The 16,386-nt window shown below is 47.0% G+C and overlaps 1 pseudogene; it reads left to right on the top strand.

Moving 5' to 3' along the window:
• The first annotated feature begins 10,872 nt into the window (after positions 1 to 10,872).
• On the top strand, positions 10,873 to 12,374 carry LOC148518193 (uncharacterized; annotated as a pseudogene).
• Positions 12,375 to 16,386: the final 4,012 nt, after the last annotated feature.

The following is a 16,386-nucleotide window of genomic DNA, read 5'->3' as shown; positions in this document are numbered from 1 at the left end:
CTCCATAAGCGTGTTTGTGTGTATTTGCATTCTGGTCTTGTTCAGTGTGAAATTAATTCAAGCAAGATATGCTACACTGCCTGCTGTAGTACGTACTGTGCATCAGCCCTGGTGTAGCAAACTTTTTGCAAATAACTCCCCACATGTTTTTAATGATTATTTTTGAATACGGGGAATGCTGCTATTGGGCCTAATTCCGAGTTTTATGATATATCGAAGTTTTCACAGTTGAGCGATTATCGGGTGTTTGCACATGAGTAGAATTAGCAAACCAGGGCCGTACTGGCCATCTGGCACTTCTGCCAAAGATGGGCTGGTCCGGCTGCAAACCCCAGCCGAGCAGCTCCGCCTCCTGGCGCTCTGCTCGGCCGGTACACTGAAAGACCGCCCGTGACTCATGACACGCCCCCCGTGAGGCGTGGCCATGCCACCTTTGCGTGAAGCCACACCCCTTTTGCAGGCGAGTTCATTAGGGGGACTGCCAGGGCTGCTGAGCAGCCCCAGTCCGTCCCTGTACCCAACTGATATCATATAACATGGGGCAATAGGCACAACTTGATATGCGCACTGGGCCTGATTCAGACATGCTCGCGAGCCGGCTCCGTCGTGCGCATACGCGAGACCCGGATAGCGACGGGCAAACCGTCGCTCCGGGTCTCTTACCAAAGGGGGCATGCTGTAGATGTTGAGTGACAGAACGCCCCCTTTGGTGGGCGGGCCGGGGGCTTGGCTGCCCAGACGGAGGCGTTCCCGGAGCCGAAAGCACTCTTGGGCTTGCGGCAACGAGACCCTACCACAAGGGTATCGTCGCAAGCCCAGTGGTCGCAATGGTCTTGACCATCGCGACCATCATCATGGCCGCTTGCTATAGCTGTGGGTGGTCACCCACAGCTATACGAGCGGCCAGGAGGCCATTCTGAAAAACCAGAGGGCCGGCCCTGATTCAGAGTGAGCGCTCTGTCAGAGCGTCCGGCTCTGAATCAGGCCCTCTATCCCTTATGTGCAAGAAGTAGAGATACGCGCAGACCCCTATGTTTTGGTTTTGATTCTAAATCATCATCTGGTTTTGGTTGTGGTTTTGGCAAAACCACCCTCAAGTGTTTTGGTTTGGTTATGCTTTTGGTTTGGGATTTCTTTAAAATTGCTAAAAACAGCTAAAACCATGTAACTTAGACCCATTTTTGTTCCTATAGTATTATTAACATCAATAACATTCATTTACTGTCATTTCCAGTCAATTTTGACCACCTCATAGTTCACAATACTGTATTGTTTTCACCAATATTGGTGAAAGCAAGCTGACGGGTAAACTAAGTGACAGAGTAGCGGCACAAACACATGACAGAAAAAGATATAGCACATCTATGAAAAACAATTGTAAGTGCAGCTGACTTCAAGTTCACTTCTGACAGACATACACAGGAGCCTGTTTGCACTGGATTGCAGATGCTGGCTAGTGTCTGACAAACATACACAGTGATATTATAAATAGTTATGCAAAGAGCAAAAACTAGAAAAAAGACAAATAAGCCTTTGTTGGGGCACTCTTAGAAAGGAAATGTAATGAGAATTAATGAACAGAATTATATGAAATTAAAACTTAACTTCTTTCTCCACAATGGTAAAGAAAAAAAAAAAAGTAAGGGAAGAAAAAATGGGAGACTGAAATAACTTGTTGCAGAATTTAGGTTTTATAAGGAATAGACCCGATAGGTCGGTGTAAAGTTGTGGGGGTATGGAGATCACAATAGAAAGTCTTGGGGGGAGGGTTATGTCCTGGATAGCTCAGTGTAGTGATAATGCCGCGTCCCGCAATTTGATGATTGTTAGTTAAGTAATGGTGTGCACAGATGTTGTTGCCCGGGATATGATTCTCGGGGTAGGAGTACGGTACTGGAGTTACTGGGGGGTGGTTCTCTTTGGCACAGTGTCCTAGGTGTGGCGGTGCCCCGGTGAACACCTGGAGTGAACCAACAGAAACCGGCACTTCGCGCTGGAAGGACCGCTGATGTCTATGGGGGGGATAAAACGGTTGTGGCTCGGGGAATCAGGTGCCGTTACCCTCCTCCAAATTAAGACTTACCTCCTCAGGTCTCTACAGTTCTCCGCTCTCACCCATTACCGGCTTGTAGTCTTCTCACGTATCTCCTCCTGTTGCTTCCGAGTCAGTCACGTGTTCGCGGCCCGTCTGGTGTGAGATGTGGTCTCCAGATCTCCTCTCTGTTAGTGTGAATAGGTGTAGTGCCAATGCGTTTCAACCATTTGCAGGATATCCCGCAAAACACCCGTTATCGAGACTTACCCACAAATGTTGAGGATCCCCTGGATACCATTGAAGGACCACAGCAGATATATCTCCAACATCTGCCACCGTCTCTCCATTCCGAACGCAAAGCTGGCCCCATAGGTTTCTATGGGGGCTGCTATACTGTCAGATTTATCATCCTTGGTCCTGGCAGCTAACGCAGGGGACCAGAAACAGGACGCTGAGTGACAGCATAACCTTTCTCTCTGCTACCAGCTCTTCACTGGGACGGGTTCATTTTGGAACTTGTTTCCCGACAAGGGGAGATTGCTAAATTAGCATGAAAATGGCCTTTTTTATTTTTTACCCTGTAAATTTAGGCAAACATTTTTCATCACATCAATATTAAAAATGTGGATTGTGATATCTCTGGCCCATCGCATTCTACCTGGACGACAACATTCACAATCGCTTGAGATTGAGGAGCAAGATAAATCTCTACACTGGTTTCAGCTACGTCTAAAGCTTTTGATGAGTGTCTCATTCCAAATGACCTTAAGGCATACTTACCTACTCTCCAGGAAGTTGCGGGAGACTTCTGAATTTTCAGGTAGCCCCCCACACCCCCAGCAGTGTATCTGGATCTCCCACATCTCGCCCACTTCCTGGTGAAGTGGGCAAGATGGGGAGATAATTGTCGGGAATTGCGGCATTATTGCTGGGAATTATTATTGCTGGGAATTATTATTGCTGGGAATCATGTATGGAGGGGACGGGCTAAATAATGTGAAAATGCTTCATTTAGCCCCTCCCATCCTCACGGTCCCACAGTTCAAAACAGTTTGCTATGACGGGGGCTGGGCCTAATGACATAAGAACCCAGCCCCACCCCCCAAAGTGCCCAGAGGTGTCTCCTCTCCGGGCATCTCCCAGAGATTAGATATTAAAAGTTGGTAAGTATGCCTTAAGGCCAGAATTTCATTGGTTTTGATATTTATTATAACTTCTTCCTTCAAAAATGACTATATTCCTTTTACTGACTTGTACTGTACTTTTACATGGTCTCCTGAAGCTCAAAATGCTCCACACTAAAAAAAGCCACAAACAGTGCAAGCCACCAGTGGTGAGTTACTGATCTCACTAAGGGGCCTATTCATCAAAACATAATTATCACATGTGACAATTATGGTTTGAACTCGCTGCGAGGTCAAACACAGGAGCTCATGCAGACCCGCTCGTCGAAGTTCGCTAATGTGCGCATGCGTGTAGTTCGCAGTGCGCGTGCACTGGTACGAGCAATCGGAATGTACTCGCCCACCGTGCATAGACAACCTAGTGGTTTGAGTGACAGGAGAGGCCGTTTGTGGGTGGTAACAGGGGCAGGCCAGTAGTAACGGGGGAGTGGAGTTGCGGACGCAGGCGTGCCTGAGTGTTTTCTCGCCATTTTTTGGGCATGCATAATTAACAGCCAGCATCATAGGACACGTCACCTGCTTGAATAATACACTGAAGTGTTCGCAGTGCTTGCGGCAGGGTAGAGTCAACCGCTAGCGCTGCGGTCAGATCCGATGGAACACGATGTACCGATGGTTGTATATACTTCCTGGTGATGACGTACACAAGTGGGCGGCTAAAGACAGGCTGGTGGGCGTCTGTAAACCCAAAGAGATCGCTCGCCAAGACATAGTGGGCATGCTTATGCCTCGCCATGCGAGCGGCTGCCTTGATGTCACTTAGCTGAATTTGACTCCCCAATACCAACCCTCCTCCCCCACGGCTAATGCTAAGGGTGCCCCGGACTTACCTTCATTCGGGCTGGCATCCTCGGCGTTCCGGCGTCAGGATTAACATAGGCGTCGGTATTTCGACGCCTATGTTACATTCCTTGCCGGGATTGCGCTGTCGCCATTGAGCAAGTGTGCTCACCCATTTGAGCTGTTAAGCCCAGCTCATCGGGCAGACGATTGGTAAGTTTGTATAAGATGGAGTGCAGTCTCCATCTTAGGGCCTGATTCAGAGATGTACGCAAACGCAATTACAACTGCATACAGTCCTCTCATGGATCACAGTTGCTAAAATATGCTAATGCCTTCCAAAGCATAGCCGAGCAGTGACGCCCACTGATGTTTCTCACATCCGTCTGATGATGTACAACAGCGTAATCATCGGTATTATCGACACACCTCGAGCAGTCAGCATGTATGTCAAGTCTGACCAGCCGCAAACACTGCAGCTTTCCTGACATGCAGAGAGCTGTCACGCTGTGAAGGCGATCGCAATGGCTATGCACGCCCATGAAATGGCATTCAAATGGTGAGACACTCTTGCAATTTTCTAACCACCCCCCTGTTACCACCCCCAAATGCTGACTGCTTATCACTCACTTTGTGAGTGGTTCCTGTGTACGAGGGTAATCGCATTGCAATCGCTGCACATGCGTAGTGCAGTGTTAGCGCATGCACAATAGCAAACAATCGCCTGTTCTGTAAAAAATATCACCATTGTGTCCATCTCTGAATCAGGCCCTTAGTTTCCACATCGTCCACTGCAAAGAAGTGCTACTAAATTCCTCCCCTCAGCACAGCATCGATGGTAAGGACTCTGGGCTTGATTCAGAGCCGCGCGTAAGCGGCCGCTCGTTCGCTCTGAGCGATGTTTGCACAACTGCGCATGCGTATGGGTCTTAATGCGCATGCGCAAAACAGTCATTGCGGTCGGAAATCGTGCGCTCGTAAAACAGCGAGGGGCTGCTAATTTGATTGACAGAATGTACCGTTTGTGGGTGGTAACAGGGGAAGGTGCTTGAAAACGAGGGAGTGGAGATCCGAACGCAGGCGTGCCTAACGGTCAAAAGGGCGTTTAATGGGAGTGCATAATTAGTAAAGGAGCGTCATCGACCACGTCACTTGGTTGTCTTTTAGCCTGAACTGCTCGCAGTGATAGTGGTAAGAAAAACCTACCACAAGCACTGCAAGCAGTTCAGATGCCTTTCGATGTTCCCGATTAATCTAACAAATACCGGAGATGACGTGTGATGCGGACGGCAAAGGGGCATCTTTACAAAATTGCGAGCTCATTTTTTGGACACGCGCCTTGACATAGAGGCGTCAGCACACCGCAAAGAGCGAGCGCTCAATTTAAATATCCCGCCCCTTTTTAAGAACGAGCGTCCGCAAATAGCGTCCGGGTCTGAATCAGGCCCTCTGACCTAAATCAGTAGTAATCCTGATATGATTGTTTGCATTGCATTAGTTTGTATTGTAATTGTATTTTATTGCTTGTTTTATTACAGTTTTACTAATTATTTCTACTACTACAATTATACGTGCCTACTCTTCCAGAAGTGCCGGGAGGCTCCCAAAAATTGGGTGGTGCTCCCAGCCGCCCAGAAGCAGGGCCAGATTAAGGTCTGTTGGGGCCCCTGGGCAACAAACGTGTGGGGGCCCCTATCAATAAGTTATATATATAAATAAATATAAATATATATATATATATACTGTATATATATATATATATATATATACATATACACACCGGTCTATCTGCCTGATGTCCAATGCCCCCTGTAGTTGTGCCCTTTCTGCAATGCCCCCTGTAGTTGTGCCCCTTCTTCAATGCCCCCTGTTGTTGTGCCCCTTCTTCATTGCCCCCAGTAATTGTGCCCCTTCCGCAATGCCCCAAGTATTTGTGCCTTTCCTCCAATGCCCCCAGTATTTGTGCCCCTTCTTCAATGCCCCCTGTAGTTGTGCCCCTTCTCCAATGCCCCCAGTAGTCGTGCCCTCTGCAATGCCCCCAGTAGTTGTGCCTCTTCTTAAACGCCCCCTGTAGATGTGTCCCGTAAAGTAGTGCCCGCAGTAGCTCTCCCTCCCCGCCCCCACACCCCTGTTAAAAAACTTACCTGTCTTCGCTCCACGCAGTCACGGCTCCCGAGTCCCGCCATCACTGCTACTGCTGCTGCTGTCTGCTGGATCTAACTGGATCCAGTAGAGGCGCGCAGGCTCCTCTCCTTTGCAGTGCGCAGATGACGTCATGACATCACCAGTGCACTGCATCACTGGGAACGCTGGCCTCTGAAGCGATCAGTATTCAGAGGCCAACGTTCCCACTTACCGTAAGTTGATCGCGATCAAACTTTTCGCCGGGCATGTGACCAGGGGTCGGGGACAGTGTGTGGGGGCCCCCTATGTGTCCTTGATCCGGCCCTGCCCAGAGGGGTATGTAAGTCTTACTGAGCTGCAGCTACCCGCCCGCAGCCACCCACTTACCGAGTGAAAGTGGGCGGTCTGAGAGGCCAATGACATAATTTGCGCTAAATCGCATCATCGTTGCCCCGTCCCCACTTCACAATGCCGGTAATCGTGACATCGTGTAGTGGTAGGTCACAATGACGCCATCATGCTATTTTTCTTACATTTTGATTGCAATTCCATATATGTTTCATACATGTTTTATGTATTTTATAAATAAATGTGTTGTTATTAATTTAGCACTCTGGTGGTAACAGCTCTTAATTGAGGACATATAACATTTCATATATATTTATGCCAAATACTATTATTATTAGTCTCTCTCTGTCATTTCATATATATGACTACATGCTGAAGACACTGCAACCAGCAGTGGCGTAACTACTGCCCCCGCAGCCCCCGCAGTGGCTTGGAGGCGCTGGGTAGCTTGGGGCGACGGGGGCAGTAGTAGTAACTACGGAGGGTGCAAGGGGTGCGGTCGCACCCCCTGCACCCTCCATCTGCCAGGCACCCACTGAGTGTGTTACCAGCGGGCGCCCGGCTCCTATTCAAACCCCCGGCGGCAGCCAGAGGACGGAGCTCCCTCCGTCTTCCGGGTTCCGCAGGGCACTATGGGAGTGACGAAATGACGTCACTCCCATAGTGCCGAGGAGCGGACGCCGGGGACGGAGCTCAGGAGTGAGCTCCGTCTTCTGGGCCCCGCAGAGCACTATGGGAGTGACGTAATGACGTCACTCCCATAGTGCCGAGGAGCGGACGCCGGGGTATGGACGGCAGCAGCACTGGAGCGGGGATAAAGGTAAGTGTTGGTCTTTTTTTCTTTTGTGTGTGTGTGTTTGTTTGTGTGCGCGCGGTGGGGGGGAGCAACTACAGGTGGCTAACTACAGGGGGCTAACTACAGGGGGCTAACTACAGGTGGCTAACTACAGGGGGCTAACTACAGGCTTCTAACTACTAGAAGGGGCACTACAGGGGGGTAACTACTAGAAGGGGCACTACAGGGGGCCCTGCATAATGGGCACTACTACAGGGGCACTACTTCAATGGGCACTACTACAGGGGGCCCTGCATAATGGGCACTACTACAGGGGACATTGCATAATGGGCACTACTACAGGGGACATTGCAAAAGAGGCACTACTACAGGGGGCATTGCATAAGGGGCACTACTACAGGGGGCATTGCATAAGGGGCACTAGTATAGGGGGCATTGCATTTTGGGGCACAACTACAGGGGGCACTGTATAAGGGGCACTAATTTGATAGACAGTTTACAGGTTATAAACTATGTTCCCAATAATCTGGTTCTACACGGACATAAAAACTGTGCAACCTGTCTTGAGCTGAGGTGACTGACTGGCAGGAGCAGAACGGAGGGTTGGTGAAGTAGATCTGTCAGGGTGGGATGTAATGGGCATTACTGTTTGGCATAATGTGTATTTGGCATTACTGTGTGCACAATGTGCTATTAGGGGCATTACTGTGTGGCATAATGTGTAAGGGGCATTACTGTGTGGCATAATGTGTTGTATGTGGCATAATCTGTTGTATGTGGCATTACCGTGTGGCATAATGTGAAATAGGGGCATTACAGCATGGCATAAATTTGTTATAAGCGCTTTACTGTATGTCATTATGTGTTATATGTGGCATTATTGTGTGGGATGTGTAAGGGGCATTGCTGTGTGGCATAATGTGTTGTAAGGGGCACATCGGTGTGGCATAAGGTGTTGTAAGGGGCACACTGTGTTATAAGTGGCATTACTTAGTGTGTCATAATGTGTAAGGCACGTTGCTGTATCATGTAACCACACACCTTAAACATAGTCTTTGGGTGTGTTTGATCTTTGGGTGGGAGGGGGGCCTGAAACTTTTTTGGTATGGGGGAGCAAAATTTATAGTTACGCCACTGGCAACCAGGCACCATATAAGGAAGGCAGCATTTTTTTGCCCATTCTTCCCCACCTCTTCCCATTTATCACATGCAGATAGCTCCAGTGTCACAGAACCACCACTATGGGGGGTATTCAATTAGGCTGCGAAAATCCGTTATCTGCAATAATTTATCGCCGATGATGTCATTTTCGCCAGTTTCACTTATCCCCATATTCAATTTCAAAGATTTTTCGCAGGTGCAAAACGTCTTTGTAAAAAAACGGGGATAAGTTTTCACCATGTTATACATGGCGAAAAAAATGCATAATTGGGGTTTAGGGGTGCAGGCTTAAAAAAAATAGCCTGCAGCCTTTGTAGTGTTCCCTTAAAGTATTCTGTGTAAAAAAAAATTAGAACATTTCTTAGGACACCTGAAAAAAGGTACTTTAACTTTGGGGGTAAAAAAAATAATATTGGGGGACAAACTTCTAAACTAGCTAAATCAACCCGGGGTTGTCCCAATGTTTGCGGCAGGTGTTTTCTAGAATGTGGCTGGTAGCAGCAGGTGCATGTTTGAAGAATTTTTAAAAATCAGTTTAGGGACTTAAAAATATGCTTGCACCCATTTTCATGTACCCCAAATTTGGTGGCCATAGTTATTTTTTAAAAAAAAGATAAATGCTCTTCTTCACCGGCGCATTTATGCACCTACCGCGGCTATTTAAAAACCCGACTTACCTTCCGCAGGCCAAACGGGGGTACCCATAGTGATCCCCCATGTCAGGACATCTTTAGGGGGCTCCCAGGATGATTTCCCGAAAATTCCCAGGACTTTTCCATACTTAAATTTCCACCGGGTCCCATTTTCGTCGGATCCTAATTGAATACTGGGATAAAGTAGGCACACGCTCGATACTTTATCCCAGAAAAAACGGCGATGATGGCAAAAAGTCCGACTTTTCGCCTCAATTGAATATGGCCCTATATATACTATTTGATCTCTTGGTTCTTTATTGGGTAGATCCTGGGCATTTATCCTTGCATCTCCATATAGTGCTCTCCAAGGTGTAGGGAGCAGTGGAGAACTACTTCAGCCATATTTTTTAAAGCGCCATTAATTTAAAAGGCAAGACCAACCTGGTTTTGACTTTTACATTTTTGTTGCTTTAAAAAATACGGGCTGTCTCGCTGGAATGGCGCCTATGCCTGAATCTCACAGGCTATTACATAAGGCCATTTACCGGTAAGATGACAAGTCTTCATTATTATATTGAGTGTATAATATTATGTTTAACTGCAATTTGTTGTTATTTTTTTCATAGTATAATTCAATTTAGTTTATACTGTGTTTAATGTAACAACGTGTCAGGGGTAGTATGAGGGAAGATTGGGGGTCATTCTCCAAATGACACAAAACCCTCTTACTTAGAAACTCCCATTCCCCAGCCTCCTGTATAACAGATTTCATCCCAGTATATAATAGAAGTCACCGCTCATTTACAATGGAACAAAGTAAATGTTACTTAATATTTGTGTATTATTATCTTTTATGTAACCAGTGAGTTAAATAACTGACACATATTATAAATGTACTGGAGTCCTCCAGTCATTCAGTTATTCCTTGCTTCTTCTCAGACCACAGAGCCACTCTTTTCCAGGGGTTGCTGGGCAATGGTTTTCCTCCTGGAAATCGTGCTTTATTAGAAATGGAGGTTGAGCTAGCAGAGCTGAGGGATGCCTACATCACATGTAAAAATTATAAATGTTAGTTGACTGTATGAGTGACTGGTGGGAATATGTTAAGGTCAAAATTTAAAGTTTCTATAAGGCTAAAAGTAGACAACAGGCATGAGTAAGAAAGAGGAACTTCAGAAGGCTGCAAACACAACTGCAGTCCCTGCAGGAACTCCAAATGTGTGGCTGGGATGTGAAAGATGACCTGGAGGAGGTTAATGGGAGCCTGAAAAGGCAGTTTGAAGAGGAACCCAGGCGCGTCATCTTCCATTCCAAGGTGGAGAACCTGGAAAAAAGTGAGACATGTAACTCTTTCTTTTTGAGGAAACTCCACTCTGGCCAAATGGTCCTGTCTGGGCTGTGAGATGAGACCAGTATTCCTAGACAGGGGAAAGAGGGTGTCATAAGAGACTACTATAGCAACTTCTACTCCCCTAGGACAACCGACAATGATGAGGCTGATAAGTTCCTATCAGGTATCACTAACACTAGGAGTATCAGGTAAAGCAGCCATGAATGCTCCCTTGGAGTTGGAGGAGGTGCACTCTGCTGCTAAATCCTTTAGGCAAGGCAGGACCCTGAGCTGTAATGGTCTCTCAGCAGAGCTCTATGTAGACTTGTGGAACCTCAATGGCTCGGACCTGCAGGAGCTGTATGAGGAGATGGTGGTGTGGGGCAAAATGCCTCCTTTGCTGAGGGAATGATCACAATCTTGTATAAGTGGAAGGGGAAGAGATGTGACTTTAAAAATTTGGCGACCATCTCCTGAACATGGATTACAAGGTCCTCGCCAAGGTACACGCCAATAGGCTAAAGGCTGTCATCAGACAGATTGTTGGCATTCCTGGTCGCAGATTTGCAGATAGCATTGCCCTACTCAAAAACACAGCTCATTGCATTGATATTTATATTACAGCTCGGTGTTGGTGAACGGCTGGAAGACTGACCCATTCCTGCTCCTGTCTGGGGTCAGGCAAGGTGGCTCGCTTTCACTTTTTGTTTGTTATAAAGCTCTTGGCTGTATGCATGACAGAATCCAGAGTTCAAAGGGATCACTGCACCGGGTCCAGTATGACAATAGACCAAGTATTTGCTCTACATGGAAGGTGTCACTGTCTTCTGCGCATCCCAGCTTTCGGCTGAGCTTCAGAGGTGATACTCTTCGGGCAATGGCATCTGTCATCCTCAACACTATTCCCCTTTACTATCAAGCCTGACTTCATAAAAATCGTGGGAGTCTGGTTTGGTGGAGAGGGTGCAGCCCTGAAAAGTTGGGATGAGAAACTGATGACTGTTTGACAGATTTATTGGACTTTGGAGCCCTAAAGACCTCAACATTGAAGGAAAACACCTGTGATGTGCAATGAGATCCTTCCTGTTCTGTAGGACATGGTGCAGGTGTGGCCACCACTGGTTGTGGTTTGTAGGGCCATCACAAGGGCAGTGTTCATCTGGGGCTCCAAGATGGACAGAGTTAAGCAGCCAGTTATGTACAATGAGCCCCTAAAATGTGGGAAGGGAATTCCTGACATCCCAACCATGCTGTGAGCCTTCTTTGTTTGTAACTGCATCCGCAGGACTCTTTGTGAAAAGACCAACAGCTCTACAGGGAACTCCATGTGTCACTTCTTTCTCCTACGCCTTTGGAGAGGCCTCGGCTGGGACAAGTGAGACACTTCCTGGTTCTATCTGGACGTGGCCATGTTTGTGAGGGAGCATCAACTGGAGGGAGTTAAACCTGACTTATGGAACCCTAAGACAATCCACAAGCTCATCAGGTTGAAGGACACGATGGAGTCTTTTCCAGGGTTCCCAGATGTTACCGCAAAACATGTTTGGGCGAATGTGGCCTCCAAGAGTCTCACAAATAGACACAAAAATGTGGCATGGATGGCCATCCAAGGAGGTCTGCTGCTCAGGTCTTTCATGCACTCCCGTAACCTGTGCAGATACAGACATTGCCCCTGGTGCATCCACCATGAGGAAACATCTATGCACCACTATTGGCACTGTCCCTCTGCATAAGCATTATTGAATGCCATGGACACAATGACTCAGTGGCAGTGTGCCCAGGGTCAGCCTTTCATACCACTAAGTACTTTATGGACTATTTCCCGGCACCCATACCTATGGGGCACCACTGGCACCCATACCTATGGGGCAATCCAGGAGGCCTGGTGCCTTTTGAACTGTTAAGGGCGCTTTGTGGCTTGCCAGAAACCATGCTTTATTCTGTGACTCCCATCCCACACCCCTTTTTTCACATTGCTTGATGTTTTATTGATGTTTTTCTATTTGTTTATCCCCCCTATATGTGTCTGTCTTTAACTAAAGCTTCAGGCATGTGACTTACCATCCCATACCCTTTTACCATTACCCCCTACCACACCCATAGACCTTTGCTGATTGATGTATTGTTTAAGTGAGGAGTGAATAGCGCAACATGATGTATAGTGTAGTATGTCTTATACCATATGTCTAGTAATGTGCTATAATGTGTGAAAGATATTTGTTTTGTGGTGTATTGTGTTTTAGCTGTGCTGTGACACAGTACACTTGAATATAATGTCAAATGTCTGTTGTTTTGCAATCCTTATGGAAATAAAGTATGCATTTCTCAATTAAAATATGATTCCCCATTCAGTACACTCTGGCCCAGATTCAGAACCGCTCGCAAGCGGGTCTATGGCCGGGCAGTGCGCACGCGCGAGCCCCGGAGAGAGCGATAAATTAATTTGCTCCGGGGCTCGCTACAAACGGGGCGGCTGTCGATGTTGATCGACAGCTCGCCCCGTTTTGTAGGCGGGTCGGGGGGGTGGCCTGCCAAATGGGAGTCGTTCCTGAAGGAACACCTGCCATTTGGGGGCGGCCCTACTGACATCACGAGTGATGTCAGTAGTGAGCTTCCGGGTCTGTTAGAGCCGGAAGCTCACTGGGGCTTGCGGCAGATGAGACCCTACCACAAGGGTCTCGTCGCAAGCCCAATGGTCACGACCATCGTGACCATCACCTGGGCACTCGCAAAAGCTGTGGGTGGTCACCCACAGCTTAGCGAGCGGACAAAAAAATAAATAAAAATGCCCAGAACTGCGAGCTGCCTCCGGCAGAGAGCGGGTCTGAATCAGGGCCACTGTCCATTCAAAAATGTTAGGAGGTATGCATACAAGAAGGGGGCAGGAAGGGGCAATGACTAATCTTACACACACGGTCACTAATTTCTATAAATAACCCTGAAAATCACGTTTCTATCTGGAATGATTGATTAGAAAAATTGTACCATGGATTCATTGAGCTATATTAATTGGATCAAAAGGGCTTTTCTGACAATCATATTAAATAAAGTAAATTCCCATCCTAATATAGTAACTAGTGCAGGTGAGACATGGCACAGAACTAGCTCATTTAAAATAACTTTCTCTCTGTAAAGTGTCCTTCAGCAAATATGTTGTGGAGAACTGTGCAAGGATTAGAATGCCAGCTTTTGGTGCCTGTACATCCCCACTCTGTAGCTCTGTATGCTTCTGGGAAGGTATCATTATGTAGAAGTTTGTTTTGGGAACAAGATTGTGTGAATCTCTAAGTTTTGGTTATTAGCTTTTATCCTTGAACTACAAATATGATTTATTACAAACTCTGCTCCGTTTTGAAGGTAAAGGGTTCAGAGACTGTTGCACAGCTGTTTCTGATTTACAAATGACAATAATAATGATAATAATAATATGGACATGTCCAAGGCCATTCCTAACCTATTCGCTGACTGAGACCATCTGTAACATGTCCATCACTCCCTGCCCCACACATTGCACAGGCATGACAAATAATACATAGATGCCAACTCACCTTGGCTTGTTTTGCCAGCAGCATCATTGCAGAGACACGGGGCCTGATTTAACATTGCACCTACCGTACGTGCAATGTTGAATGCAGATTCCCATTTATCGGGAATATGCGCGTGCGCAGGACCCATTCTGCACAACTGCAGAACGGGTCCTGCATGATCGCACGCAGGCCCCTGTATGCCTCTGTCTGTCAACCAGGGGTGGTACGGGGGCATGGACGGCCTGCGTTCCCAGAAACGGGGGGAGGTGACGGCCCTGTTTTCCGGGCATGGCAAGGCCAGGGGCTGCGTCCACAGACACAGTTTCCTGGCCTCGCAAGCTAAACTAAACACCAGCAATGTGTAGGAAAGATATTAGCCAAATAAGGCCTAGAGCTTTGCAAATTAGACAACCTACTGCATTAAATGAAGTGATCTGTGTTGTTTTTGACCCAAGATGAGGGAATTCTAGGAATTAGATTCCTCCCATCAGTGTAAGATGTCATTTTTTTGTGTACTGTTTTGTGTAATTGTCTGGTGGTCACATGGGGTTGGGTACTAGATCCTGATGGCCAGAATAACAACAGTGGCATCCCGACAGTCAGAATCCAGATTTTTGTAACTATTATAACCCTTACCCTAACCCACCTTTCCCGCAGCCTAACCCTAACCCTCCCCTACCGCAGCCTAACCCTAACCTTCCCCTCCCTCAGCCTAACCCTGATCCTCCCCCTAATGCCTAACCCTAACCCTCACCATCAGGATTTTAGAGCTTTGATTCAGACTGCTGTCGGGATTCTGACTGCCGGCATCCTGACCGTCGGGATGCTGACAACCTCCTGTCACATGTGATCGCCAGGCAATAACTACTATGGTAGAGATAGGGTATATTTATTGGCATCCACCCATAATGTTGAGTAATATTGTAAGTTGGTGATCACCATACAATAATTACTAAGTGGCCATATCGTTTGAAAGAGGAGACTACCCTCTTACAAATATGGGTGCTCCTGAATTAAGAGAAGCTTTGATATGGCAGATCTTCCCCCATCCCTGGACTTCCATTGTTTTCTGCAGTGTAGGTGGATTATGGGGCAGATGTACTAAGCCTTGTAACATGGCAGATAGAAGCTGATTGGTTGGTACTTTATCTCTCTCCAAGGTACATCTCCCCCATCTGTTGAGCACACTGATCACCGGACTATAAAGTCTATGGGGGCACTTGTTGGAAAGAATGGACTCTGCAGCTGGTTGGATGGGGGAGATTGGGGACTTACACCCCTCCCTTTCCTAATCCCCTGCATTATAGAAAAACTTTCTCTGGGTTAAGTGTTGTCAATGCAACACTTCACTGTGACAATGAGAGGGACTTGTTGTCTGTAGCTTTGATGTATAGGCAGATGCCCATCTGCACTCATTGTGGAGAGGTTAATAAAGTGTGTGCCCCCATCCAACAAATGGTCACAACAAAAAATTAAAAAACATCTGTCAAATACAGTTTCTAACTGGACCACGTTTCTGCTAGTGACCTCTCCATCTCTATATATTGTTTGTACTCCTGACTGGATGAATTAAATTTCATATGCAAATTAAGAAACCAGGTCAGGGTTTTTTCTAATACACCGGATCTTGCAACAAATATGCAATTTTTAGCAATGCAGTCTGTAACTTAATGTGATTCAAGCCAGTTCTTCTATAACGCCATTGTCTTATGTTAGCTGTTTCTCTTCCTCTTTGCGTCAACCATTCTTATCTTATCAAGGAGAAAGATCTTGTCACTTCCTACAATTCAGTCCGTATGTCAGGCTGATAAAACAGTAGCAAATCAAGAATTTTGGGGGAAATGTACTAAGCCCTTTAAAGAGGGGAGAAGACAAGTAGCAACCTATTAGCTTCTAGCTAGCATTCATCAAGTACTTCCTATAAAATGATAGGTAGACATGATAATTGTTTGCAATTTTTGCCTAGTGCTATCATGGTTGCTTTCAATCAGAGCTAAGAAAGGCCTAGTGGGATGTAACTCACAAGCCAGCCCCTGTATAGGTGTTACCCTCTGTACCTGACAGGTAAATGCATATAACTGCAACGTAATGGTGTGGTGGGCATATAGAAGCCGTTTGTGGGTGGTGACAGGGGCAGGCCGCTAGAAACGGGGGAATGGAGGTGCGAAACGCAGGGGTGCCAGAGCGTCTTAACACCGTTTCAGAGGCGTGCATAATTAACAGGCAGCGTCATAGTACACGTCACCTGGTTGTATTTCACACTGAAGTAATCGCAGTGCTTGCGGCAGGGTATAGTCAACCTCAAGCGCTGCGATCGCATCTGATGGTCCTCGATGTACCGATGGTTACATACAGGACCTCATTCAGAGTCGGTCATTGCGGCCGCACGGTCGTATGCCACAGATGTTTGCTGAACTGCGCATCCGTAAAGTTCGCAATGCGCGTGCGCAAACTTGCTGCTACGAT

The sequence above is a fragment of the Taudactylus pleione genome, unplaced genomic scaffold (assembly GCF_031769625.1).
Source record: "Taudactylus pleione unplaced genomic scaffold, aTauple2 ptg000201l, whole genome shotgun sequence".
Taxonomy (NCBI): domain Eukaryota; kingdom Metazoa; phylum Chordata; class Amphibia; order Anura; family Myobatrachidae; genus Taudactylus; species Taudactylus pleione.
This window is presented reverse-complemented; position numbering and strand designations above follow the sequence as displayed.